Genomic DNA, 20825 nt, shown 5'->3' with positions numbered 1-20825 from the left:
TATACTTGCATATGTAAAAATAAGGGTTGGTAAAAGATTTACAATTGTGAGTATGTGAAACACAGAGTTTATTTTTGTATGATTAATTATTGTATTATTTTCCATAAAAACAACTGGAAACCTACTTCTGCCAATCTTATATATAATATAATTCATGTATATTATCAAAAATATGTTTTATAAGTTTTATAATATATAATATTTACATATAGATTCTATGTCTAAAGATAGTCTTCATTATAGTTCCCACATCATGGATTACTATCCTATATAATAAAGAGCTAACATGCAAAAGGTTGTCATGCTGTCATGCCATCACGCCGGCCTGGGGACCTGAGGCCCACCCCCCACCTGGTGGGGCTTGGCGGGGGACCTGAGGCTGCACGCCCCCCAACCTGGTGGGGCTTGATGGGGGTGAGGCCGACCGGGTCTGGGTCTCACATGATTTAGAGGTGCATGTGGGTGGGCGGGAACTTAACTCTGGGTCCCACGGTGCTCCCCAGACTCTGACAGAAGGGAGATTTTCATATACATTTTACTAATTTTCTTTCATCTCTGACACTTCTATTATAGAGAAAGGGAAAATAGCAATATTAAAATACTTCCTCTAATTAATTCCCTTTTACTGTGCACGAATTTCATGCACCAGGCCACTAGTAGATAATAAATGAGTGATGCATTTAAAAGCTACATAAATGTTAGTTGATATTTAGTACATGTGTTGAATGTGGACTGTGTGCTATACAACAGAGATCAGAAATAAAGCTAAATTGCCTATCCTGATAAAATCCATCATTTATTATGAAAATAGCCAAATCATGTGACAAATATTAGGAGAAACACAAGAACAAGGTACCAGGAGAATACAACATGGAAGGCTCTCTGAAACAGATTTCTTTTCTGCTTATTCTTAAAGAAAAAGAGCAAAGAAGAGATTAAAGAACTTTATAGGCACAGGGAAAACAGTGTATGCAAATCCATGCAGGCATGAGGACCAAGCCTTTGCAGGGAAATCGAAACAGGTGGGGATGCTGAGAAGATAAAGTGTGATGAAAGGTGAAATGAGAGGTGGAGAGTGAAGGGAGCAGGTCCTGAATTTCTGCAGAGGGCTGGGTCTGCCTTCAAAGAGAATGATTCATGTGGGAAACTGGGTCAGAGCTGTTTCTGCTGAAGGTAAGGATTAATGGTGATCTACTAGTATGTGTTGCTGTTCTTGTAAAAAAAATAATAGTATGATTGTCTTCTAGGTCTGATGCATGTTCCCAACATGGTCCCTCATTTAATTACCTGTAGAAGACACGAGCACCAACATGATTTCTGCCTCCACCTTGTTGTGACTCATGATGGGAATTCTGAGTAACAAGTCCTTGTCACTCCAAAACCTTCCCTGAGATTAGGCATCAGGAGAGACATGATGGGAACTGTTGGTGCCAACACTCTTCTTAGCTATAGCTTCTCTCCTTTTGGTCTCATATTCTGCCTTTTTTCCCCCAGTTTTTTCATGTTTTCTTCTAACCATACTTTAGACTTCCTAAAAAGCCTTTGTTTAGTCCTTTCAATGTGAGTTTGACACAAAAGTGTTCTACTGCTTATGATAAGCTGAGAATCAGAATCCACTAACTTTTATTAAGTACCTCCTGTGTGCTCATTTTTACAATAGCTTTGTCATTTTCATTTTATAAATGAAGAAACTGACTTTCAGAAATAATTAAGTGCTTTGCTCATCAATATCTATGTTCTCTTATGAGACTGCTTTAACCACTCAGATCTAGGTGGAGTCACATGACTAGTTCTCACCAATGGAATGTAGTGGAAGCAGCACTTCACCTCAACCCAGGGAGGTTAAATGTTCACAGACCTTCTCTTCACTCTTGCTTCTCTTTTATCACTTGGTTTGGACTGTCTATAATAAGAAATAAACATCTATTGTTTATGTCTGATTCATGGTGCTTTGAGGTTTGTTTGCTAAAGCAGCTGGTTTTCCCTAATCAGCACATAACCTGATGATGGCAGAGTCAGAAATACCTACTGTAGGTGAGGGACTGTGTTTTTTTAAAAAGGTGTCAGCATGAAATAATACAGTCAGGCCCTTGGGAAGCTTTAAGGCTAAAAAGACCCTGATATATGACCATAAATGGTGTGGTACAAAATACAAATGCAAAAGGATGTCTACACAAAAACAAAAATTTAAGGGCATAGGAATGAAGAGAACACATAAGCTGTGTCATTATGTAATGAGGGAGGGTTTCCAGGAGAAAGGTGGGGTCTGTGGACTGGGAGGATGGGTAGCATGCCCAGATGAAACCATGGGTAAAGGAAGAAATGACAAACACATGACACAGTGAGTTGTTCAGTGGGATACAGATGGAGTGTGTTAGCAAATGCAGTCATAGAATGGGGCCTCATCATGGCAGACACCAAATGCCAGGTTAATTAATGACTTTGAGCATCATTTATGGGTTTGGCTAAGGGTTGTCACCAACACATGCTGGCTGAAAAGTCTTGAAAATAAATGGCTGATCGTGCCCTCAGAGTTTGATAACTGTTTACAGGGATGGTTTTATCACTCCCTGGAGCTCAGACCACAGAGGGTTTTCATACATGAGAGCTGGTCTCCTAATACAGAAAGAGACAGAGAAGATCAGAGATTGCTAGGGGTAGGGGAACAGTAAGAAACAGCATCCAGAATTGGTCCACCCTGGTGAGGTTCAAGACTCTAAACAAGGTTGAAGGTAAAATGACCTCAAGAGATTTTATATTCTGCTCCATTTAGGGCTTGCTCAGGGGCAGTATAGCAAGAATCTTTTCTCCCTAGGAATATGTGTACATATGAAAATAACAAGGTTGGCATTGGGTGTCATGGCAGTGATGGCCATGCTGGGGAACCATGTGCCTTGAAATCAGGTCACTTAGAAAAAAAGTCCTACAAAGTAGAAGCTCAAATGAAACTAGCAACTTAGGTCCTTTTCATAGCCTAGCTTTGTGGTCCTTCTTATAACTAAAAACTATGAAAGTCACTCTCTGGGTACATATCCCTTTAAAGTTTGAGTATCGCTTTCATTATTTTTATAGTGCACACATAGATCTCAAGCTTTAAGAGTTTTTGGGTGTCTTGTTTTGTTTGTTTGTTTTTTTATCACTGTAGCTAGAAGCAAAAATGCCATCCAGCTGCTCAATCTGTTTGTGCCAAATCAGGTCTCCTCTGAGTTCTGTGTCTTATCCAGCAAGATACCTCCAAGGTACAGAAGGGTCAAGCTGCAAAGAAATAGTGATAACTCTGATTTTTTTTTTTTCAGACAAATCAGTTAGATATCAGATCCCACTTGGTTGAAAAAAAACATTTCCCCTTGTCTCCCAAGTTCTGTTAAATTTCCCTGTAGGGAATTTTAATCCAGTGTGCCCACCATTTCAAGGCACATTCACTGACACCATGTCACGTTTATGTAGAAGGGACGGAAAAGGAAGAGAATATAGCCAACATTTATTTAACATTTTCCATCTACCACATGCTTCCTATTTATTATTTAGGCATCAAAACAACCGTATGCTATAGGAATCCCTTCTCCCAACCTGTACAGAATAGGAAACCAAAGTTTAGTTATCTTAAATGTATCCAAGGTCATATACCTGTAAAAAACAGAGATAAAGCAAGTTTGTTCTGACTTGAGAATTCGTGCCATTAAGTTCTTTATAACCAAACTAGAGGCCCGGTGCACAAAATTCATGCACGGGGTGGGGCGGGGGGGGGGGGAGGGCTCAGCCCAGCCTGCACCCTCTTCAATCTGGGACCCGTCACGGGCAGTCAGACATCCCTCTCACAATCCAGGACCACTGGTTACTAACTGCTCACCTGCCTGCCTGCCTGGTTGTCCCTAACTGCCCCCCCCACTGGCTTGGTCACCCCCAACTGCCCCCCCTGCCAGCCTAGTTGCCCCCAACTGCCCCCCTGCTGGCCTGGTTACCCCTTACTGCCCCCCATGCTGGCCTGGTCGCCTCCAACTGTGCCCTCCCCGCCACCAGCTTGGTCACCCCTAAATGCCCGCCCACCAGCCTGGTCGCCCCCAACTGCCCCCTGCCCCCACTGGCCTGGTCACCCCTAACTGCCCCCTGCCAGCCTGGTTTCCCCTTACTGCCCCCCATGCTGGCCTGGTCACCCCCAACTCTCCCCCCACTGGCCTGGTCACCCCTCACTGCCCCCCTCTACCAGCCTGGTCTCCCCTCACTGACCCCCTACTGGCCTGGTTACCCCCAACTGCCCCCCCTGCAGGCCAGATCGCCCCATGCAGCCTGCTGCTCAGTCATTTGGTCACCCCTCATAACCCCCCTGCTGGCCTGGTCACCCCACGTAGCCTGTTTGGTCATCCATTCGGTTGCAATGGTTGCTTAGGCTTTTATATATATAGATACACAATCCAATCATAGAGCTTTCATGAAATGACCTAAGAAGATGAAACAGGCTGTATAAACATGAGTGCTAAATCACATTCATAAACACTGACAAAAACTGACGTAAAGTAATAATCAAGTGATATCATTTTAAGAATGTACCCAGGGAGAGGTGATGTTTGAGCAGATTTAAGCTTACTTGTTTACAGACACTATCACTTTGTAGACATTACAATATGAGTATTGCAATACAATATAAGACATTTTGCTTGCTCTTTACTTAATGCATTTATTTCAAAATGTCCTCTTTAGAGCTCATTGTCATTAGGTCTGAATAATCCTAATTAAATATGATAATTTTCTAATATTTTTTATTGATTCCAGAGAGGCAGAGAGAGGGAGGGAGAGATAGAAACATCAGTGATGAAGGAGAATCAGTCTTTGGCTGCCTCCTGCATGCCCCCCCACTGGAGATCGAACCTGGAACCCAGGCATGTGCCCTGACCTAGAATCAAAACATGATCTTCTGGTTCACTGGTCAGGCAAAATACGATTCTTTATAGATTTATGCACAAAGCTGGTTCTTCATGGGTTCACTCATATATAAATTCACCAAACGCCCGGGTTTTAGGATCAAGATGATAAAGCTTTGGCCCTAGCCAGTTTGGCTTAGTGGATAGAACGTCGGCCCTCGAAGTGAAGGGTCCCAGGTTCAATTCTGGTCAAACATGTACCTTGGTTGCAGGTTCCCTGGCCTGGTCAGGGTGCATGCAGGAGGCAACCAATTGATGTCTCTCTCACATCGATGTTTCTCTCTATCTCTCCTTCTCTCTTCTACTCTAAAAAAAGAAAAAAATCAATGGAAAAATATCCTCAGGTGAGGATTAACAAAAAATATAAACAAACAAACAAAAAGATGCTGAAGCTTTGTTTTTAAGAAATTCAATCTCCTAGTCAGAAGAAAAATAAATATGCAGTCATAAAGTAACAAGGCAAGTGGTGCGGGGGAGATTCTATATGAAGTACAGAAGGGGATGGGGCACCTACCTCACTAGGGTGAGGCTTCCTAGAGATGGTGACACCAAACACTGAAGGGTAAGGAGGTGCTGGCTGGATGGACAGGCTGGGAGGGATGTCACAGGTCAAGGCAAAGTGTGTTCAAAGTCTCAGAGGAGCGGGAGAATGTGTGGGGTCTTGTGTAGCTTACTGGAAAGTGGCAGAAGCTGTAGCTGGACAAGCAAATGGGCAGGCCAGGAGGGGGAGCTCTGCGTGCCATGGGGCACACTAGACATGTTACAATGTCCCCTCCTTTCTCCACATGTTAGAGAAAGGCATCCACGTGATTAGATAGTTAAGTGTTGCTTTCTCTTTCAAAGTGCTTACTCTCACTCGCTTCACCACCATTTAGGCTTCTTCTGACATGGCCATTACCAGAAAATCATATCTTTACTTGTTCAATCCTGTGTTGTGTGGTTTTGCAAGGGAGGATCTCTGTTCCCTCTCACAGAATAGATGGGACCATGAAGGTTGGCCATGCATCTGTTCTCTTAAATCTTGCCTAACAAAGGCATTTTATCAGGTGCTAAAGAGATGCCAGCATTTAGAAGTACTTCTGACGGTAGCAAGATGCTGTCTGTGAGATACTGCAGCAGTCACTAGGGGGCATTGAAAAAAAATATACTTCTGGAGAGAAATCAGAAAACCAAGTCATCACCACTTGGCAAAGTTCTGTCGGAAGACAAGAATTAAGGATGGACACATTGTCAAGGTCAGTTCAGATGCTATTATTCTGCTTCTCTGATAATAATTATAATAAAAATAGCACCTTTTTCTTTCTGACTCACACAATTTTCAAAGGTCATTCATCTGTGATCTCCTCTGAGCAGCTGATGAAGCGGCAGACCTTGGAGGACCAGGAGTGCTTTCCACCAGACCTCAAGGTTAAATGGCATTTTAAATGGGACATGTGAGATACTGAACAACTGCTGATCCATCCTTCTGGATTTTATACTCAAGGATGGCTTCATGGAAAGAAAAGCTGGTCTCCATATTACTGAGCTTAAAATTTAGGAATATTCCAAGAACATCCAGCAAGATCAGGCTTGGATTTGCTTTCTTGCTGCTTCTGCCTTGCAGCCCCAAAAGTTAACAAAGACTTTAACCTCACTAATGAAAGTCCATGATTTTAGGACTCTTTGTTGAGCTATGAATTTAGAACAACGGGCTTAATATCCTTTTTCTCTAAACTTCGTGCTTCCATAAGCACTGACCACCCACTCGCACAGTCTAAGAATTTCTTTTCCAGGTTCTATGGCACCGCCCACGAGTACCCACACCTCATCTTCACTGGGCACCTTATGGTAGTAGATGATGCATGAAAGTTGGATCGGTTATCCTGCCACTTCTGGTCAGGTTGCCAGAGTCCCATCTGCCAATTGGAGTTGGATTTTCACTGTTTGTGGCCCTAACAGGCCAAATAATAAACCCTAATCCCACTGGTTTCCCAAGAGCCTGCTGCAGCAAGCGCACCACACCCACAGTGATGAATGCACCATCAGGGTTCTTCATTGCAGGAGGGCAACACTGGGTAACCTAATGGAAAACAAGTGTATCAAAAGCATATTGCTTGATAGCGGAGGAGGCTGTGTGTATGTGGGCAGGGAGTACGTGGGCAATCTCTGTACTTTCTGCTCAATTTTGCTGTGAATCTAAAACTGCTCTGTAAAAGATAAAGTCTATTTTTTTAAAGCATATTAGAAAGTGCAGGCTTTCTAGAGAAGTCAGAGAACCAGACTTGGAGGCTACACAAGAGAATGGCAAGCCACAGAACTGGTCCCCAGACTGCCATCGCCTCAGGGTGGGCATGGGATTGGACATAGGATGCTGTGGCTACAGAGTCGACTAGGTTGCCTATGGCAGCCGGTTGTTGCTGTTATTAATGTTAATATCTACTCATAGCCAGAAAGGAGGACATATGGCCCCTGCTTTGGGGGCCGCTAACCACCCAAGGAAAGTTAGGGGACAGTTCTGGATGAGGGAGCCTAAGTCATTTGCTGTCTTTGAGTGGTTTCTCCAGGAGCAGACTCGGAGATAAGAATTAGTATGCAAGAGACTTATTAAAGAAGAGCTTACTAATATATGGTATAATATGAGAATATTCAGTATATGATATGGCAATGCAGTCATCTCATCTATATTCAATTCCTGCATTTGGGAATCAGTATAGTAGGGTAGAAAACTTTTCAGTGAAAACATCTTGAATTTTAGATATGACAATAACTATCTGTATGCTCTTACCAAGTAGGATTGCCAGAAAAAAAATAAAAAAGGAAGGTCACCCAGTTAAATCTGTAATTCAGATGACTAACAATTTCTTTTCTTAGTAAGGCTATCCCAAATATTGCATGGACATACGTGTACTAAAAAGTATTCATTGCTTATCTGACATTCAAATTTAACTAGGCCTTCTGTGATTAGTTTGCTGAATCTGGCAACCCTATATGTATTTAAGTCACTTCACTTCTCTGATCCTCAATTCTCTTTCTGGGACTTGCTTTTCCATCCCGTGAGACTGCAGGACACACTCCCTAGGTTTTCTAGCACAGTTGATTTCTACTGCAGCAGCATGGGAGACAAGATGTGAGAGTTAAGGTGTTTTTATGTTCTCTTCCCTTGGTGAAACAGGATCCAGGCAAACGTTCCCTTATCAGATGGAAGCTTGTAGGACAAGGGCCTGGTGCATTATCTGTGTCACAGCTGACTGCCTCCCCAGCTGGCCTGCAAACATATTCCCCCAGCACCGCCTTGCTCCCAGCTTGCAGCAGGCAGCTGATGGCAAGATTGGGCTGCTGGTCCCTACATCACTCCCAGTGGCTCCACCTCCCTTTGCTTCTTCTGTTCATGACATTTTAAAAAAAAATATTTTTACCCCCATTTTACTGAGCATCTGCTTCTCTGGGACTTCTTATCTCTCAGGCCAGAGGTACCACAGGGAAACCCACAAAATGTGATGTTCAGGCAATATTGCACAAATAACCCCAGAAGCCTGTTTTTTTAAGTTGGAGAAAATTTTATGAGCCTTATTAATTTTCCAACTGTTTCTATTGTATCATTTCTAGGGATTTTTGAAAGACGGGGGAGGTAATACCATATGCTTGTTCCGTGATCTTACAATGAAACCAAATTCCCTAAGCAGAGCTTGTGCAATGCGTTGTGCACACTCGCTGTGTCTCCCTGATCCCTAGAAGCAGAGCGGGACACAGCTGTGCCTGCCCAGATACTATATTGATTCATGGAGGCTTGGAGCTGGCCTACCAGGGTCCAGGGGCTGGGTCTCGGCAGAGCTGTGAGCAGAGCCCGCCTTTCCCATTCCCTCAGATGACCTCTCTCCACTGCTCACTGCTGTTCCTGGGGATGCAGGACACTCAGCGAAGTGAGGGCATGGGCTCTATGCAGAAACGTGGTTTAGAATCTCCTAAGAAAGCTACATGCACAGTTAGTGAGAGGGGCTCTGCACAGGGTTACTGTCTGCAGGTGTTGGCCCTGAAGTCTGTTTTCATTCATCGCTGTATCAGTGAGTTATTGAGCTATGTTTTAGTTTGGAGTCTTCAGGCTCAGGCCAGGAGATGAGGATATATATGAAAACCACCACTGAATCTCCTGTTGAGGGGGCATAATTGATTGGCGGCCCTCTGGATCCACCTCCAGGGCAATAGTGAGGTCGCACTCCTCACCGGCTAGTGATTGAACACAGCGGGATTCTGCATAGGCCCTTCCCCACGTGGCATGGGCTTTCTCAACTGTGAGACTGTCTCTAGGACTCCCCGTCTGCCTGGTCAGGTCTGTCTCCGAGCTGCCCTGCAGCCCTGGAGTCTTCCCAGGCAGCCCCCCTCTGCCCTGCCTCCCCAGGGCAGATCTGCATCTCCCTCTGAAGACCCTCCATACCCACCCCTGCTCCTCCTCTTTTCCAAGCACAGGCATTTCCCCCAATAGGTTTCTTGGTATTTGCTTCTCCTTGGAGGACCCAGACTCAGAGGTGGTCCCAGGAAGCATGAGGAGGGCTGGGGAAGAAAGACAAGGAAGGAGGAAGGAAAGTCAACAGAGCGTGCTGGCATGGCTACCACCCTCAGCAACGGAGGCTCGACCCTGCCCAGAACCTTCTGAGAAATTGTGTGCAGCTCACCCCAGATATATGTCACCAAGGGGGCAAGAAGCCAGGAGTCATTATTCTCACTTCCTTCCCCTTCCCCGTGAGGGCTACCCCAGGGGCATTCACTGCCTTGCAGTTAGGACTTCCAGATGCCTGCATCATCGCCTCTGAGGTGACTCTGGGATCGGGGCAGGCAGTCCAATTCTAGAGCGCAAGCTCAATGGCTAAGCTATGCCCTTCAGACGTAGTATACCACTTGAAATCTTAAGTTTGAAATTAATATGCTATCCATCAGTTACTTAGTTTTGGTCAGAAATTAGAGACAATTTGTGGAAAAAAAAAAAACATCTTTCTCACTAAAATATTCCATCTGGTAGAGTGGAAAATTTATCCAGCTAGCTGCTAGAAGACCTTGGCTACTTTCTTAGCTGTGTGACCTTGGGTAGAAGATTTAACCTCTCTGTGCTTCAATTTCCCATAGATCAAAAGCAGGAAAGGAGATAGTAGTCCACCTTGCTGAACTCATGGAATTATTTTGAGGATCTTTGGCGTGCAGGTATGTGAAGGAGCTTTGTAAACTGTCAAGTGCTATCCAAGTAGAATGGATTTTGCTTCTTTAATAACCTTGAACTTTCTCCCTAGGTCCCTGCTGTGCTCTGTTTCTGAAACAAATGCCCACATTGTGTTGTCCTGCTTCCCCTGCCCTGGTGCCCACAGTGTCACAGGAGCCGTCCTCTGATTACAAACCTAGTTGCTCAGTCTCACCAGGACAGGATGTTTCATTCTACTCCAACACAGCTTAGATAACACAGAGTTAAGAGTCTGTAATTCATCCTTCATTGATCACTGTTCTCGACTGTTACACGCTTGTCTGAACCCCATCCCATTCACTTGTAACGCCAGAGGCTTAAGAACAATGAATGGATTCATGTCTCATGTCAGTTCACCCACTCCCTGAGAAGGCCCTGAGTCTTACTGGGTCATTCATTCACCACTTTGAGACCCTGATGAAAGCCAAGGCCTCTCTCCTCAGGAAAAAAATAAACATAAAAACAGATAAGCTACACACAACACACACACACACACACACACACACACACACACACACACACACAGCTAGGTACAATTTTGCAGGATTCACCGCCCCTCTGAAACCAGGGACTGCGGGTCTGTGGTAAAACATTTGATCTCTGATGTCAGCTAGATCAAGTTTTAAATCCCGGTTGTATACACAGTATCCTAACAATAATGCTGGTGCACAGTAAGTGCTCAATCAATAAGAGCTGCCTTTATCTTTAAGGCAATACAGTCTCCAGAAACATTACACAGTCCCAAGAGACGTTCAAAAACAAACAAACAAAAAGACGGGCAGCTTAAAAGAGAGATTTCCTCTTTCACAGGGAAGAGGTTTGTTTGCAACCTTGGACCAGGCCAGTGTTGGCTCTCCCTCTGCTGGCCGTGGTTAACACACACCCTTCGTTTCTATTCCCATGAGTGGTCCTGGGGAAAAGGCAACTGGACAGAGGAAGGTGGAAGATGGGGAGTTAGGGGGCCTGTGGATTAATTTTGAGCCAGAGAACATCCTGGAAAAACTACAGGGGAGTATGTCTGTCCCTCTGTTTCTCTCCCTTTGCTCATTAAGCCTCAACTATTGTTTTGGCTGAACCTTTTCTGGTCTCTGCTATGGGGAGGTGTCATGATAGGAGATTAATAAAATATAGACCAATCCACAAATGCTGAGTCTCATCCTTTCTGACTTAGAGTTTCAGGAAGTCAGATGGCACAGATTTACACAGGATGGGGTCATGGTTAAAAACAAGGGCTGTGAACCCTGCCTCCCAGCTCTGCCCTAACTGGTAGAGTGGTTGATTCACTGAAGCTTGGGTGCTCAGAGCCTCAGTTTTCTCATCTTTAAAATGGGACCAATCATAGTCCCTACCTTATAGCATTGTAATGAGGGTTAAATAGTGTGTTGGGTGTAGTGAAGGGTCTGCCAATAAAAAATAAATAAACATAATAAGTGGTAGATTATTTTATTCTAGTATAGGAATAGCGTTTATAAAACCTTTATTATTTTTTAAATTCCACAATAATACTTTCTTGTTAAGTGTTGTTAATTTGCAATTGCTAGAATTTGGCCAGTTTTGAACTGCAAAGCCAGGAAATATTCACATGGCTCAAAAATTGGAAAATCCAGATTAAAAACCTAGGAATTATCCATAGTACCACCATCCAGAGATACACGCTTGCATGTATCCTTCTGACTTCCTGTATACCATATATATAAATAAATAATGCTGATTCAAAGTAGAAGTGCAATCCTGTCCAGTCAGGTTTTTTTTTATTTTTTTTTAAATATATATTTTATTGATTTTTTTACAGAGAGGAAGGGAGAAGGATAGAGAGCTAGAAACATCGATGAGAGAGAAACATCGATCAGCTGCCTCCTGCACATTCCCCATTGGGGATATGCCCGCAACCAAGGTACATGCCCTTGACCGGAATCTAACCTGGGACCCTTGAGTCCGCAGGCCGACACTCTATCCACTGAGCCAAACCGGTTAGGGCAGGTCAGGTTTTTTAAAAAATCAATCTGACTGGTGAAGTGGGGGTGGTTCAAGTATCCCCAGTGGATACCAGGATAATGGGTAGAGTGTATGACATGCTCCCCAACATCCACTCTGCTCAAGGGGGACTTCTGGGCTGTCTGCCTGTCCCTCCCCTGTCACCTGTCACTTAGCCTGTCCTTTCCCAAGGGCAGCGTGCTGACTCAGCAGGTACCCTTGGCCCTGACCAGTGAGGGATAAGGCCTTGACAAGTGATTTCATCAGCTCCTTAACATGAGATGAATTGTGGCTTTAACTTTAGAATTTCCCAACCACCCTGGGTAATCAGAGTTTCTGTTAGAGCATAATTACTTATTAGAGTAATATTGTGGTAGAGTCACAGCCTCCATCTCTCCTTATTGTCCTAAGCATTTTGCCAGAATAAATAATTCCTCACTATTTTTGGAATGAAGCATAGCTATCAAGTGGTGCACAGCCTAGCTGGGCTTCCCAACATACACAGAGAGTGTCCTAAATGTACTATGGCTCCTGTTCAGGGGATGGAGGGAGCAGGCCCAGAAGGGTCTGCTGTTCTAGTCTCCCTGCCTGGGGCTGGTGAAACCCTCACTAATGTAGACACAGCTTAACAACTGGGCTGGCACTGCCCATAGACCAGTGGTTCCTAACCATTTTTTGGTCATGCCTCACCTAAGCATCTCTAAAATCCTGATGCCCCACTCGCCATGACATATAATTCATGTTATTCAAAAAGTGAACTCCTATTCACCTGGAGCAGTGGTCGGCAAACGGCGGCTCGCGAGCCACATGCGGCTCGCGAGCCACTGTTTGCCGCTCTGTTGACTAATGAGTTTGCCGACCACTGACCTGGAGGAAGTCTAAAAGGCCATTAACTTGTCTAAACAAGCTTCCAAAGAACATGGCATCCATGAAAGAGAAAAATAAAAGAACGAAAGGACAGTTGAAGTACTGAGGAAGAAATCACTAAGAAATGGTTAAAAATAATAAGAATAATATAAAGTGATATGAAAAAATAGTAAATAAACTTTTAAAACACATACTAGAGAACTGAAATGCATAAATATGTCACAATATATATTTATATACTGTATATGAGGCCCTTAGAGCCATAAGAAATGCAAAATATTCACTATTAATAACTCATTCTCAAATTGCCCCCCTTAAAAATCAAATTGCCCCCCTCTGGGGGGTGTGCCCATGTTGGGATCCTCTGCCATAGATTCTCACCTGTTCACACCACTCCAGGTTAATGGGAGTGTGTCGGTGTGAAGAACACTGGGCTAGGAGACAAGTGTCCTCATTCTGACTCTGCTGCTCACTTAGTCTGTGACTCAGAGCAAGTCACCCATCCTTTCTGGCCTGTAGTTTCCCTAAAGAACAATGGAGGGATTTGAGTCAGGTGATCTCTAAGTTTCCTTCTATGATTGTTTTCAAGCTCTCACTATTGCCTAATGGAAATTCTTTCTCTTCTAGTTCATGAGTCTATGAACTAGGAAGTAGTGAGGGTCCAAAGGCCCAAGGGAGAATCAGAAATTATGGGGTTTGTTTTGTTCATTAAGAGCACTATTGGGAGAACGAAGAGACAAGTCAGATTGCAATGCGTATATCTGACAAAAGACATATACCCAACACATATAAAGAACTCCAACATTTCGACGAGCAAAAGAGCAGACAACCCAAATTAAAGGGCAAAATATTTTAACTAAAATGGGTACACAAATATATAAGTCAGTAAGTTTGTGGAAAGGTACTCAACTTGGTTTGTCATCAAGGAAATACAAATTAAAACCACAGAGAGATGACCCCACATTCATTCCAGAATAGTCAACATTAAAGAAACTGACAAGGCCGAGAGTTGAAGATAATGTGGGGTATTAATTGAGACTCCATACATTACAAGAAAACATTGTGCAACTATTTTGGAAAGTGGTTTGACATAATATATGAAAGCTGAACATATATATAAATTATATGTTAAGTACTTTAACTCCTTAAATATATACTCAACAGAAATGCATACATATGTCTCTCAAAAGCCTTGTGCGAGAAAGGAACATGATTCCAAAGTAGCTGAAAACTGGAAATCACCCAAATTCCCATCAACCAAAGAGTGAATAAGTAAGCATGGTATATTTAAACAATGGAATCCTAAACATCAATGAGAATGATCTAACTACCGCTAAACATAAAAACTTGGATGGATTTCAAAATATAATGTTGAGCAAAAGAGACCAGACACAAAAGACTACCTTTCGTATTATTGTATTTACAGAAACTGTACAAATAGGCAGAACTCACCTCTGCTACTAGAAGTCAGGGGAGTGGTTTCCCTGAAGGCAGGCAGGGACTGGAAGGAGATGCAGGGAGCTCCTCAGATGCTGGCCATGTTCTGTTTCTTAATCTAAGTGTTAATCACAGAATGAGTTCAGATTCTAAACATTCATTGAGCTGGACACTTCTGATATGTGTTATTTTTAATGTGTATATGCTACATCAATAAAAAGTTTTGAAGTATAAATATGAAAGGTATAAACTTCATGATTTCTTGGTATTCTTTCCCTAATGCCGCCTCTAAAGTCTTTTCTATTGAAACTATCCTAACTTCTTTTGATCATCCTCTTTCAAACTTCCTCTGTGCCATATAACCCAGCATCTGAGGATGTGCTTGCTATTCTTTTGTGGTTCTCTGATTATTTCATTTGCTTTCATCTTGCCCTGCCAGCAGCATTGTGAATTCTAGAACATGGAAGCTATGCCTTTTACCACTAGACTTGGGCAGAAAGTAAAGAATATGAAACCTGACAATGTATGCTTCAGATCCAATTATTTAGTGTGTCAGTGTTCCCATGTTATAGTCCTCCACCCTGGCCCTTTATTATACTTATCCATGTGCTTATCTACCTGTCAGCCCATCCCTGAACTTTCCATTTATAACATGTGGGAATAAGCTGCCCCCTTTTATCTGGATCCCTCTGGCTTCATCTGTTCAGTTCTGCACAAATGCAGCAGCTGAGTGATGCTGGATACTGCATGATGCCTCAGGCTTGTGGAGCTCATAGAAACTGAATCCTGGCCCTAGGAGCTCCCTGGATGGCCAGGGAAGATGGCTCAGAAATAGAAATGTCTCATTGAGTCATTAAGCTTATGGAAATAGAAAGAAGTACCCAACCCCAGCCCTGGGTGGCTCAGGGAAGACTTCTAGAGGAGAATGAGCAGAATTTGGCCAGGTGAAGAGGGAAGAAAGTCTATTCATGCAGAGGAACCAGTGAGTGTGAAACACAGAATCATGACAGCAGAGCCTCTGTGTCCGTGGGTGTGCACGCCGTGTGTGTGTGTGTGTGTGTGTGTGTGTATGCATGTGTGTATGTGCATGCATGTGGGGTGGGGTAGTTACAACCAGTTGGGTATCTGGTTACTAGTTGGAGGGGCAGTGGAGGTGAAAAGTGGGCAGTAACAGAGTATGAAGCTAAGGAGATCAGTAAGGACTAAATGAGGGGCCTGATGCTAAGCTGAGGAGCGTGAAGCTTATAACTAGAGCAAGGGTTGGCAAACTATAGCCAGCAGTCAAATATGACCCATTGCTTGTTTCGTCAATAAAGTTTTATTGAAACGCAGTCACGCCCACTCTTGTATGTATTGTTTATGGCTGTTGCTGCACAACAATGGCAGAGTTGAATAGTTGCTACAAAGACCATAGAGTCAGGCAACCACTAGGACAGTGGTTCTCAATCTCTCTAATGCCGTGACCCTTTAATACTGTTCCTCATGTTGTGGTGACCCCCAACCATAAAATTATTTTTGTTGCTACTTCATCACTGTCATTTTGCTACTGTTAATGAATCGTAATGTAAATATCTGTGTTTTCCGATGGTCTTAGGCTCTACAGCAGTGGTTCTCAACCTATGGGTTCTGACCCACAGGTTGAGAACCGCTAGCAGGGTCGCCTAAGACCATCGGAAAACACAGATATTTACATTACGATTCATTAACAGTAGCAAAATGACAGTGATGAAGCAGCAATGAAAATAATTTTATGGTTGGGGGTCACCCCAACATGAGGAACTGTATTAAAGGGTCGCGGCACTAGAAAGGTTGAGAACCACTGCACTAGAAGAAAATCTTAGAAGTCAAATAAGTAGAAATGAAAATATTGTCTTTACTGTTAGTATTGCTCCCTGAATTAGACAAACTTACCATGTTACAGATGTTGGCTGACTTTGGGGTTCTTTCTGTGGAGATTTGTTCCTGAATGGTCACTTCTGAAACAAGAAGTGACAGAGATAGACACTCAGTCAGGTAGTCACTGCTCCCAGACAGGAGAGGGAGTGGGCCGAGAGGCCAGGAGCACTAGGCCGATGGAGCTCTCCACACACAGAAGCAAGAAGGCCGAGGAAAGGAGCTGTCCCATCCCTGACACTGGCGTATTGTCCCCTGAAGAACCATGTCCTTCAGACATGTGCTGATATCAGACTCTTGTGGGATCATCTCTTTGGGGCCACTGGGCCAGACTACACACCTGTGGGGTGTCCCTCACAGGGGATGGAGGTCCTTGCTGTCAGTAATCATTGGAAGATGCTGATGCAGAGAAGAGAAACAAGGGCCAGGCCTATGTCTCAGACGATGGGAGGATCAGTTTACCTCAGAGCCTGAAGTGGGAAGATGCCCAGAGTGTCTGTGGTGGTGGGAGTTAGCTGACGGGAGAGGCAGGTGGATAGGCCACAAGACAGAAAGGGAAGCCATCTGAAAAGAGACCTTAGGACAAGAATGAGCCAGGTGGCAACAGTTCTAAGCTGCAGCCCACCTGGCGCGGATGTTCCATTAGCCCTGAAACGCCAATGTCATCCTGTTGCACAGCCCAGTCCCAGGTGTCTGTTAAGTGTGACATGTGGTCCTGTCCTATGCTTCAGGTGGAGTGGCCAAAGGAAGAACAATGCCACCCTCCTCGGAGGCCAAAATGGTAGAACGTAACAGCTACCAACAGCCACTCTTCCCAGCAAGGAGGCCACCACCAACATTTGGAAGCAGGACAAGCACTATGGTGGCACAACAGGAACCCGGGGTCAAAGAGCCGGACTTTCACATCCCTGGGCATTTAAACCACCCTGTCTCTCAGAAATAGCCAGGGACACACTGATAAAGACTACTTCCCAGAATCACCTCCGTGGGCCTCAAACTGTCAGGTAAAGCCAGTTGAGGTGTTGCATAGAGACAAATGAGGTGTTGCTTTGAAGTCACAAGCAACCTCTGCAACACACGGAGTGTCTGCCAGCTCATAATAAACAATTACTACTTGACCAACAAGGACCTCTCCCCATTTTCACTATTGTATTATCACGACCTGTGCAACTTGGTTTCCATTTACCTGGGGGAGAGCTTAGGAGCTGGTGGATGGGTCCCTGTGCCTTCAGAGCTGTTTGGGGATCCCCAGGCAGGCACCTGACAAGGATATGTGGAGAGGGAGCACCCCTGGTTCTGTAGCCCCAGGAGCCAGAGCTCCTCTTCAAGGAGAGTAGGGTTTTGACTTTGCAGAGGGAAAGAAGGATTTCCCTCCAAAATGTGGGGGCTCGGCTGCTGAAAGCCGGGCTATGGGGGCAGGTTTGTCAACAGCCATTGCATGCAAAGGTCGGGGAAGCTGAGAGTCAGGAGAGGAGGAAGAGAAGCGGGAAGTTTATAGGAGGCGATGTTGTAGATAATCAGACCTGACATATTTTTTAGGAGCTATATAAAAAAATGCAAAACAGCTGTCTCTTTTAAGAACCATCCTCGAAATTGCAATCAATTCCCCTTGAGAGAAACTCAGTCAAGTCCAGCATGTAATCCCCCGCTGTCGGGAAGAGTGATGCCAGGCGATGTATTTTCTTTGACTGTTAAAAAATAAAAATAGGACGCCTGGGGAGACGGAAGTTAATTTGCCAAAGCTGCTTTTCAAGGCCCCACTTCCTCACCTAGTGGTGTTTCCTCTTTATCCACCTTGTGGGAAATGAATACGTTTACTTCACCCTCAGCCAGATCTTTGCAATAACTTATCTCCCCTGAAGGAGAAGTGAGAGGATCTGGAATTAGATAAACTGGAGCTTGAACACTTAGTCCCATGACTTATTATGGGCATTGTTTCCCATACCTTGGCGTCCACACTCTCACTGTGCCGAGGAGTAATAGTGGCACAAGCCTCCTAGGCTTGTTTTGAGGAGCAGGTGAAATTAGGCATGTTAAGTGCTGGCATTGCAGCTTGGCATTCAGTAAGTGCTCAATAAATGTGTATTACTATTGTCATCATCATCACTGTCATCATCTTCACTGTTATTGTCATTCTCTGCCACCTTTAGGTTCATCACTTTTTTTTTTCTCCCAGTGTATTTCTCTAACTCAGTGTCAGGGCCTTGGGACCCATAGTCATGTTTTGGGGACCAGAGTGGAAGGTGAATTTGAGATGAAGAAACCAAATGGCTTTAATGGACTTTTCCCCACTGCCATTTTATCCTGAGCATTTCTGCTGTGTGCGTGTGTGTGTGCGTGCTTGGTTGTGGTGTATAATTTATTTCTTATATGATTTGCAGTTTAAGGATCTTTGAAACACACTGCATAGAAGGAATTCCTGCAGGGGGTAGAAAGCTGGATGTGATAACCCCTAAGTTCCCATACAATTCTTGGCCAGTAATTCTAAAATTCTCAGCACTGAAGAAGAACAAATGTCAGGCTCTCCCAAGACCGAGGAGAAGGTGTGTCACCAGCATTGCTGAAACACACACATCCATTCAAAATATGGCCCCTACCTTGTAGTTATTACAAATACATCACATGATGGTGTTTGTCAGCTCCAGCGAGAAGTTAGTGGGGAAGCAAAATTCAGAGACTGTTTTGTTGTTATAATAGAAAAATATTTCAGTGGGTTAAGTTGCAAATCCATTGAATCCAAATGGCCAGGCTGTTTAAATTTTTAGACAAAGGAGCCCTATAATCAGTAAACTTCTCACCCTCAGTTCCTCCTTTGTATTAATAAAAGTCTCACTGGTAGGCTTACCAGCGACAATGCTGTTAACGATGTGTGGTGCCCACTCTGAGCTTGAGTGCAATGTACAAAGGGAGACATGGAGACAATCCGACCACAGAACACTGGGACACCTCTTAAAAATGCCAAAAGCAGTTTCAAAATATGAATTGGATTTTTTTCCTCCTAAAGGATGAAGTGCCATCACTTGGAGCAATAAGTTATTATAAACATATTCAGCTTTGGGGGAGTCAAGTGACTGAGATGGAAACAGTCTGGTTAAAGCATCAACTCTGCAATTGTTTAATTCACAAAAGCAATGTTCCACCCTAACAATCAGTTAATATTGATTGAGCACTAACTAAGTCCCAGGCATCATGGTGAGTGCTCTGGGTTGGCTGAAAAATCCATCAGACCTAGTTCCTGCTGGGTGAGTCTGAAGGACATACAGTTCAATGGTGGAATGGGCTCTACCCAAATGACAAAAACAGGCCATGGTGAGGATGCATTGTTTTTGTGTCCAAAACCTTTTCAGATGCGATGAAATCCATAGATTCTCTCTCTCTCTCTCTCTCTCTCTCTCTCTCTCTCTCTCTCTTTCTCTCTCTCTCTCTCTCACACACACACACACTCACACACACACAAATGCGCGCACGCACACACACACACACACACACACACACACACCTATGCATTTACTTACAGTTTAATTCTATGTGTGGATTGGGTTGTTGAATACTTAATTTAAGGGAATCTCAATGAGCCCAGCCAATATGGGTCAGTGGTTGAACATTGATCCATGAACCAAGAAGTCACAGATGCACATGCCCAGGCTGTGGATTCAATCCCTAGTAGGGGACATGCAGGACACAGCTGATTGATGTTTCCCTCTCTCTCCCTCTGCCTTCCTCCATCTCTAAAAATCAATAAAAACTCTTCAAAAATTATTCCAATTGTAGAACAACATGTTAGTATTGTCCCACTTTTGTTAAAATACATACACACTGGTCTATTCATTACATAAAATAAACATAGTAATATGTCAAACCTATGAGACAAGGTTAGAATTACCAAAAATATTTTCTTTATAGGGCATGTGTTTCTGTAATGTTTCTATATTACTTAAAGCCATCACATGTTACTATTGTAATAATAAAAATGATAATTATAAAGATTTTTTTTAAAAAAAAAAAGAAGAAAAGCAATTGATTCTGAAAATAAGGATCCAAGATGCAGACCCAAGGCAGTTTTCCTGGGTACATAATAGAGGAAACGTTAGCCTTTACATCAGAATACTGTTCTCAATCTAAGTGTGAACAGAAATGAGGTCAGCGGTGTTATCTCCAAACACAGAAGACAGCAAAATTCTCCTCCTAATGGCTTTTAAAGTACTCTCTAACAGAGCTACACCAGGAAAAACAGAAAAAGCCCATCAGTAAGAAATTTTCACTATTTGATAGACCATTCATAGCTTACAAGGAACCTAATGCCAGGAATAATTCATCAGATAAGTCTTCCTATCATCTATGACTCTTGAATGCTTTCTAAGCTTACACGGATATCAATGTTTAACAATCTTCTTTTAAAAGCATTTTCTAAGCATCTAATAGGTACCTGCTATTCCACTGCTTTCTTTCACAGGCCTATGTTTAATCCTGTGTTGATTAACCTTATTTGGTAGGTATTCATTTGCTCCTTTTTTTCAGATGAGGAAACA

The sequence above is a fragment of the Plecotus auritus genome (genome assembly GCF_963455305.1).
Source record: "Plecotus auritus genome assembly, chromosome: 1".
NCBI lineage: Eukaryota > Metazoa > Chordata > Mammalia > Chiroptera > Vespertilionidae > Plecotus > Plecotus auritus.
Note: the sequence above shows the minus strand (reverse complement) of the source record.